Raw genomic sequence first — 9,449 nt, forward strand, 5'->3', positions numbered from 1 at the left:
GTAGTGAACATGAAAAAGGGGTATAATAAAATATGAATTGTGGCCTTAGCAGCATTCCATGCTAGAAAATGAAAAGAAAGCAAAATGAAAAGTAAATGGGTGGTTCTTATCGCACAATTGGAACGGTTCAGTATTCTCTCTAAAAAAAATCGAAGATTCAGTGTATCAACAATCGATGTAGTATGTGGTTTTATGTGTCCAATCTTTGTGCTCCAAATCACTTATTCCAACCAAAAACGTTTGGAGAATTACTCTGTTTATCTTGTCAAGTAGTCAACCAAGAATATGGTGTGAAATAGCATTCAAACGGCCAATTAACAGATCGTAAAATCTCCATGATCCTCCGGTGTTAGGAAACCCGTCGACCGGGCTCATAGGATGACCGATTAAATCGCCATAATTTGTGAATATCTTTTTATTACAAGCCATAATATTCCTGACCCGGTCAGGATTACTCCTCGCTCAAACATATTCACACTTTGGCCAGTTCCGTTCGCCTCCAAGCAACAGCTGAAGACGGCGAGACACTAAGTCATAAAAAGACGTTTTAAATTATCCAGGCAAATATCGAGTGTTGTACACGCTAGCCGGAAGATTAGGAGCTGATTGTGTTTGTATGAGCTTTTTGTGGTGGATTTTATGAACTTCTCATGTAGGAGGACAACATCCGTGGTAGTCTTTGATAATTTGGAGCTGTTTTGGGAAGAATTGAAGCGACAAACGCTTATCATGACTGAAGTCTAGGAGCAATAAAATGTAATAAATTGAAACACTTCCCTTGTCCCGGTAGCAGAGACGCCACTGACAAAAAAAAAGCTTTGTTGTTTTCTTAGAGTTGAATTGAGAATAATTTGTTCTCGTTTCTAATATTATGTGAATGATTTTGTATAAAATACGGTAACAACAATGGTCGACATATTTAATCTCGCATATATAAAAAAAAGCGGCTTAGGGCTGTTAGAACCCTTTTCGTTCTAATTCTGTTCAATATATTCCATCCGAAGGCTTACCCAGATTTGCACTCAGATGAAAATTTTAATAATTCATGCTAGATCTGCCAAAACAACGGCTGCCACAGCTCGCTCCCCCAGCTTTTTGACTATCTTCTCAGATTGGACGGATGAACCCAGGAGAAAAAAGACAATATGAATAGTAAATGGCCCCAGCACGCTTTCGGGTAACGAGAAAAACAACACCCGTTCGTTAGCCGCCCCATAGTTTTTCTCGTTACACCCCTCCCAGGTCATCGTTGATTTACAGTCTGCTATTTTCTCTTCTATTTCGCCGAAACAAACGGCCATCACTCATCTTCCCTAGCGCGTAATCTCCGGGGATATATACATCCCTCATCCTCGCCGTGCGGTACGACAGAATCTAAGTCCTACCCCCGAAAACAGGTTTTTCTTTCTAAATCCTCCTTTCTCCGGGTAGTTTATGGTGTATTCGCTTTTCTGCCGTGAGCAGTGCATTGCGACGAAAACTCTGCACCGTGAAAACCTTGATGGAAAAAGATCATTTTCCACTCGCCTACCTACCATAGGAACCCATCTTGCCCTTGCCTATCGGCCGGAAATTTGGTGGTGTATATTTCCAATCACGTTTTTTTCCTTATCAGAGCATTTCCGATATGCTGAGGTTATCGGGGAAAATAGTAATGACAGTTTCATCTTACTTGAGTCCATCATTTGGAGTGTTTAGAACGGTTCTGGTCTATTATAAAATTGAAAGACAGCAGCGGTAGCAGGTGACTCCTATTGGACCCAACGAAAAGAAAATGAGATGTTTCATCTATTTTTTTTATAAATTCCACGTGCGAGACAGCCAACTTCGAAGCAGGATAAGTGACGCATTTCATTTTCGCTTGTCGGAGAATCCTGCCTCTCGGAGTACAGAGGACAAATTGTCAACAGTGGTGAAAATAGTGCGGGCGGGATTAGGTTTTACTTTGCTTGCTTGCAGCTCATATAATAGGGTTGGCAGATGCAAAAAGTTCTACATTCATAGTAGTAGTATCAAATAATGAATGCACAAGATTGAAAGATTTGTCGTGGTCCCAAAATGACGCCGAATTGACGAATTTCATGCCAACTCGACTGGTCGTTGGCAGCACTATCTTAGATAGCAGTGAAAGGTTGTGGGTGTAAACACATTGATCTTTCAAGCAACTTTGCGTACTTGAAATATTCAAAAAAGAATTAGACTAACTTTTGAAAAGGGGCAAAAAAAATTCTTGATTTTTGTACAAAAAAAAAATATAATTCGAAAACTATTATAGCCTACAAAATTTTGGTCAAAGAATGAAATGTGATTTTTTTTCAAAAATGTGTTTTTTGAAGTTCTCAAAAAATATGTGAATAGCCCTTGCAATTTCAATAAGTCAATCTTACGTCGAAATACAGGCACTTTTGCAGGGAAAAAGTTTTTCTAACAACAATTTTTTCATGTTTTCTTTGAAAAAATTACAACTAATCCTAATTTTGTTTAAAGTCAAGATAGCGGAATTTGTATTCGACAAAGTTGAAGATATGATTAAAATCTTTTGTCTAAGACTCAACTTCATACATTTTATAGTTTTTCGAATAGAAAGCATTTTTTTGTATGAAGACTCCTGAAAAAAAAAAAGTTTTACTCGTAACATTTTTTTGTTAATTCTCGCGTTTGACATGTTTTTGACATGTTTCTAAATAGAAATCAACACTTTTGGCCTTACCGCCTTACCGTTATCAACACATGACCCTTACCGTGCACCCGTGACCGAGTGGTTAGCGTCTCACATTATCATGCCGGGTGTTCGGGTTCGATTCCCGTTCTGGCCGGGGGATTTTTCGTCAAAGAAATTTCCTTCGACTTGCACTGTGGTCATGCGTATTCAAGAGCTTGCCCCTCGGAATACATTCAAGAAGTTATTTGGCTTAAGAAATCTCGACCAAGTATTAATAAATGACGCTAGTTAATGCATACGTTGAGACGGCAAAAGTTCCACAAGGGAACGTTAACGCCATTCAAGAAGAAGAACCCTTACCGTGAGAGGTATGGATGTTACCACTACGCCAGATCGCCTCCTCTATTGTAATGGGTATTTATATCTAGTTTTTCAGAATTTTACAAATACATGTTTTCGAGAAAAATGAATTTTAATTTTCAAATTAATTTTATTTTCAATTAAATTGAATGTTTGAAAAAATGTTTCTTCAAAAATTTGTTCAATATTTTTCAATGAAAACCAAAATAATTTCATACATTTCATTGCTTGACCACCTTTGTAGACCTCGCCCCAGCAGACTTTTTAAAGAACGCTAATCAAAAATTTTCGTGGAGGCCTATATATAGAAAATATATTTTTATCCGCGATTATCCGCGAGCGGGTGATCCGCGGTGCGGTTTATCCGCGAAGGCTAGTTCCATAGTAATTCTATGAACCTTCCCTAAAGTTGTGAATGAGTGGTAGATTTCTGTTCTTTTTTTTATTTCATTTATTTCACAACTGGTGTTCACGATCTTACAGATGGATAGTTTAAGGATTCCTGTATTAATAAAACATAGTTTTCATGCTAACATATATTTTTTTGTGTTTGGACCTCACTTTTAATTATTTATTGTGTTATCCGCGATTTTCGTGATCCGCGGTGAGCCCGCCCGACTATTCCGCGGATAATCGGGGTTCTACTGCACTAACACCTCTTACAAATAATGAGCTTTCATAATGCGATGTAATGTAATGGGAGAATAAAAACCTCTACCTCGTTAGCTTCTCATAGGGATCAGTTTTGTATCCAAGTATGGAAGAATTCGACTAGATACTAATTTATGTAACAGGATAACCGATCGCATTTTTCAAAATTTATCTAATCTTGAACCTATTGAAAGTGCTTCAAGTGAGTCAGGCATGCGAACTGATTTAAATTGAAAACAAAACGTATGCAACAATTCAATGCAACCCTAAATCGATTTATGACGTTCGCTGAGGCTTGCTTTAGTATAAAATCGGGGAATAAAAAATGCGGGTAGATTAGAGGTTTGAAACGGATCTGTTTAATTCGAGAACTGGGAGAACTTGCTTTCCATCTAAGAGTTCTCAAAGACGCGTAGATTTTTCCACATTGTTTTAATACAAAGGCATCCCATTCAAAATTACTCTGAATTGCCACTCCTAGACTTCATTTGAGATTAACATTCTACTATTTTGAAGCGATTTTGAAGAGTCCATTGAAACATTTCTGCTACGAGAAATGAATATTGCTTGCATTTTCTGTGCATTTAGAATCAACAAATGATCTTTTGTCCAATCGGCGACATTAACCAAATAAGTATTGATGAGCAATTAAATTTTTTCATGTTGCATATTCGTACAGTTGAAATAAATTTGAACATCATCAACGAAAAGATGCAACACACAGTAACTCAATTTCGAAGGCAAATCATTGATGTACAAGGAAAAAAGAATTTATTGGTAGCATAGAAGAAAAACGGACATTACAGAGAACAGTTTGAAATCTACTAGACAAAAAGGAACGAACTCACTGAACAGCTTTTGTGCAGAATCTAAATTGGTTTTCAAGTTTTTTACATAAATTAAAAAAAATCCGAAAATCCAAAAGAATATTGACTATGTTTCCTCCCTTGTCGAGAACTAGACCAATATCATCACAAACACATAACATTGCAGGTTTGATACTATGTCCAGAGCGGTACCTAGATTGATTGGGAGAGAGTAGATTATTTCTGGATATAAAACAACTGATTTGCTCCTTGGTCACTCGCTCAAATGCCTTTAATAATGCACTTAAAATGATTATTGGTCTAAAATTTTCAAGTGACGAGGATGTTTTCTTTTTTCTAATTGGAATAATCACGGAAGTCTTCCACTTTTTTGGATAGATGCTTGTTACGAAAAATTGATTGAATAAATATTTGAGTGATTCAATAATTAACAGCGAAATTAATTTGATAAATTTTACGGGAATGTCATCCAACCCATCTGGGTTTGATTTAATTTCAAAAATCGCTTTAAAAATGTGATATTCTTCAACGTCATTGAACTTGAAAAATGAAATTCTGTTATCGGTGCTACCAAGATTGCTTTCTGAATTACTTACAGTGAAGTTACTACAGAAATATTCATATTGGTCGGGAGTAAAATCTAAAGACAAACCGGAAAGCTTTTTTCTTAGACCTAGTTTATCAAATTTTTTCCATAAATCTTTAGAAGACATATTATTCGTGAACCTACTATTGATGAAACTTTCTTTCTTTCTTTTCTTTTTTTTTAGTCACTTTGTTCCTTTGAGTCTTGTACATTGCCATATTTCAAATGCAAGATCGCGAATGTATGGTATATGGTTCTATAAATAAATATACCAAAGAATTGAGTTCATAACAAGTCCTAAGTCCAAATAAATTTGAACATGTATATTATCCATGTCGCGCTAGCAGTAGAATGAATTAAACTGGTATGACGAAAAATGGTAACAACACAAACAAAAAAATAGTTATCCCTTAAATAAATAATATTTTTGCTAAAACTCTGGGCACCCTACTAAAGCTACGAAGCCAAGATCAAACATAAGCAGAGTTCTCGCAGAAGATGAACCAAATAGAATCGCAGCAGCGTTATATTTTTCTTGGTGAAAAGTTTTCTCCACTGGGTGAAAACCCAAACGGGAAGTGGTGCGGTTGGGACGTGCGGGGAGAATTCAATTACTAAAGGGTGTGTCACATCAAATTGCATCACGGAAAAAACGCTGTAGAAATTCGCCCAGTAGACCGATCCTTTTGAAAATTTTAGACAGTAAAATAAAAACTATTAAACAACTTTTGGCATTTTCTTTTTATTCATACTTCGAGCCCAAGCCCGTATGCTCGCACCTTCCTCTTTACCCCGTCTATAAGGTTCTGTACAACGTCAGGTTGTAGTTTTTTTTTAACAGAAATCCATTTTCTCTTGAAGTCCGCCTCCGATTTGACAACTTTTGGGTTCTTCCGGAGGGCCTGCTTCATAATCGCCCAATATTTCTTTATTGGGCGAAGATCCGGCGCGTTGGGCGGGTTCATTTTCTTTGGCACGAAGGTGACCCCGTTGGCTTCGTACCACTCCAACACGTCCTTTGAATAGTGGCACGAAGCGAGATCCGGCCAGAAGATGGTCGGGCCCTCGTGCTGCTTCAATAGTGGTAGTAAGCGCTTCTGTAGGCACTCCTTAAGGTAAACCTACCCGTTTACCGTGCCGGTCATCACGAAGGGGGCGCTCGGCTTTCCGCAAGAGCAGATCGCTGGCCACACCATGTACTTTTTGGCAAACTTGGATAGTTTCTGCTTGCGAATCTCCTCCGGAACGCTGAATTTGTCCTCTGCGGAGAAGAACAACAGGCCCGGCAGCTGACGAAAGTCCGCTTTGACGTAGGTTTCGTCGTCCATTACCAGGCAATGCGGCCTTGTCAGCATTTCGGTGTACAGCTTCCGGGCTCGCGTCTTCCCCACCATGTTTTGCCTTTCGTCGCGGTTAGGAGCCTTGTGAACCTTGTATGTACGCAGGCCTTCCCGCTGGACGAATGAACTTGACAAATTCAGCTTATTGGCGACATCCCGGACAGAACTTCTCGGATCACGTCTAAACTGCTTAACTACACGCTTGTGATCTTTTTCACTGACGGAGCATCCATTTTTGCCGTTCTTCACCTTCCGGTCGATGGTTAGGTTCTCGAAGTATCGTTTTAGTATTCTGCTGACCGTGGATTGGACGATTCCCAGCATCTTAACGATGTCCCGATGTGACAACTCCGGATTTTCGAAATGAGTGCACAGGATGAATTCACGACGCTCTTTTTCGTTCGACGACATTTTTCCAAATTCACGAAAAATTGACAGTGAAGCATGGCCAACGTGATCTATACACTCTTATCTGATTATAAGCGAAAGCTGAAGATATAATTCCTAAAAATTAAATTTCTACAGCGTTTTTTCCGTGATGCAATTTGATGTGACACACCCTTTATATACACACACACCAAAAATTGAATGGCTGGACGGATGGATGAGCAGAGCGTTCGCTAGTTTGAGCCTCTCGGTCGTAGTTTTCCGTTTACGGCTGAGCTTCAAATTTCATTTGGGAGAAAAGTTCGCGTTTCATTTGGTATTAAGAAACCCGTTACGATTTTTGTTAACAAAATTTGCTCAACGAACTGAATGATCGGTCAATGGTCCGAAGCGGACTAATTAGAAGAAGAAAAAACAAGTCAGTGAATCGTGGTTCGATTATCTCGGCGAACAAATATTTTCATCGAAATCCGTTTGTTTGTTGAATTTTTCATAGCATTGGTAGTTTTCTGTTCAGTAAATACTGTTTGGTATATATGACTAGTCTGTTTCAATTCGTTGTTTGCCAAAACAAACATAAATAATTCAAACCTTGTCAATCGTTAACAGTATATGTGAGAACAGATTCGTACGCCTAGCTCTTATAGCTCCGTACCTGTTATGTAGATGAAATATTAATGTAATTAAGTTGTTTATTTATGAATTTTGACAAACTTTCTACGCACTACTGAATTCATTGATCGGGGATTGCTCCCCACTATTTGAAATAAAGAATGTTAGCTTAGGCAAGCACGAAATAAGAACAAATTTTAACATGGAAATTGGATATGGTTATGTGCTTTCCTTCAAGGGATCACTGTCAGATATTGCACCGAATGTGACGAAGCAGTCGTTATTTACGGCTGTGTATATTTTCCCTTTGTGTAATTAATGTCAATGTCACCGCCAGACGCCCTCGAGTGCTTCCTCGTGTTATACCTTTCTCGGCTCCATCTGCAAGCATCCCATGATTCGATTAGGCCTGGGGAGGAGCAGAGAAAATTGAATTCATCCCCTCGGGTTTCTGATTACGAAAGCCTTCGCCGTCTTGTTGCTCGTGCTCGTCATCCTACACGAATCTTCCATATCAATTTACAAAAATAGCGAACGAAACGAAACAAACCATTTGCGGGGGAGAGCTTTTCCTCCTACTTTGCCTCCTTATTCTTCCGTAATGGGTAACCTCATTCGGTGACCAGGACCGTAGCACCTCCAACTAAGAGCAGTATAAATTGGACGGCAAATTTGGGGCGGAAGCAGAAATACGAAATATCATCTTCACTGGAACACCGCAAAGGTCAAAGAGAGGATGGATTTTCATCGAAAACATACGTCAAACGAATTCAATATTATTAGACCAATGACTTTCTCTGGAGCTGCAGATAATTATGATCCGTTCTGCAGAAGCACATTCGGATTCTAATAAGGAAGGAGTGATGTGGAGTAAAAGCGATGCATTCCGTTTTTTGCAAGATAAACAAGTTCAATTAAAGCGAAATAAAACATGAGGCTATTTTCCTGCAAGGTGTGTTTTGTTAGCCAACAGTAATTATGTACACTCTTCCACAGGAATAATTCATTGTTGATTTTCGATTCCCTTGGGCTCAGCCACCAATGGCCACACCGCGTTCTGCGTTCAGTTCGAATAATATTTTTACGATTAATGATTGCGTATTGATTCGATTTTATTGCACATGATCGTAATTTGCCACATTCCGTAACGACCGAACAAAGGAAATCAATTACCGGATAACTTTCGTTCGCTTCGCTCGCCTGCGGCAACCGAGTGCCTCATCTATCCTTAGGTTCGATGTGATGGTGCCAAGAGCCAGCGATGATAATTGAATTACTGACTTCCATTTTGCTCTATTCGCCGACCCCGACTAAACCTGTTTTAATCCATCCAAATGGAATCCTATTTCAAACCATTCGGTAGGTTGAACGGCACCTGCCTATATTGGTAGGAGAAATACAAACTCTCCCGTTTCCTAATTGGAGAATTATTCAGCTTCCCTTCCAGTGACCCAGCACGAACCATAATCGCCAACCGAGTCAAGTGCGCGAAGGTGTTTCCCATTGGTAACCGACAGCCCCCTGTGGAAATCTACACAAACACCGCGTACCCTTGCACCAGCTGATGATTATTTTCGACAGAAAACGTCTTGCATATTAACGACAGAAAACCACTTTACGCACAGATGGCTGACCCGACAAAGGCAAGAGAAAAGGAGATCTATTATTTAATATTATCGGGCATTACGCGGAAGCGAAATTGTTTCAATTCAACACCTTTTACCGTTGGAAAATTTCACGCTTTTAAAAAAAAAATGCAAATTAGGGAGAGAGAAAAGGTTTTGAGAATAGGGTTGAAAATAAGGGTTCACTCCGCTCATAACTGCAAATGCTTTGAAAGTCCGAATCCCTTTCAAACAAAAGCAAACAGCATCACTTAGCTAAAACTAGTACCCGTCTTTCGAGGCCAAATAATTCAACCCAAAAAACATATTTTTCGCTCCACACCATCGCCTAGAGATAGAGTGTGGTTTTCCCAACGCTACCTAACTTGTTATCTGGAGCTCTTCAGTTGCTAGCATGCG

This window comes from Toxorhynchites rutilus, chromosome 1 (genome assembly GCF_029784135.1).
Source record: "Toxorhynchites rutilus septentrionalis strain SRP chromosome 1, ASM2978413v1, whole genome shotgun sequence".
Taxonomy (NCBI): domain Eukaryota; kingdom Metazoa; phylum Arthropoda; class Insecta; order Diptera; family Culicidae; genus Toxorhynchites; species Toxorhynchites rutilus.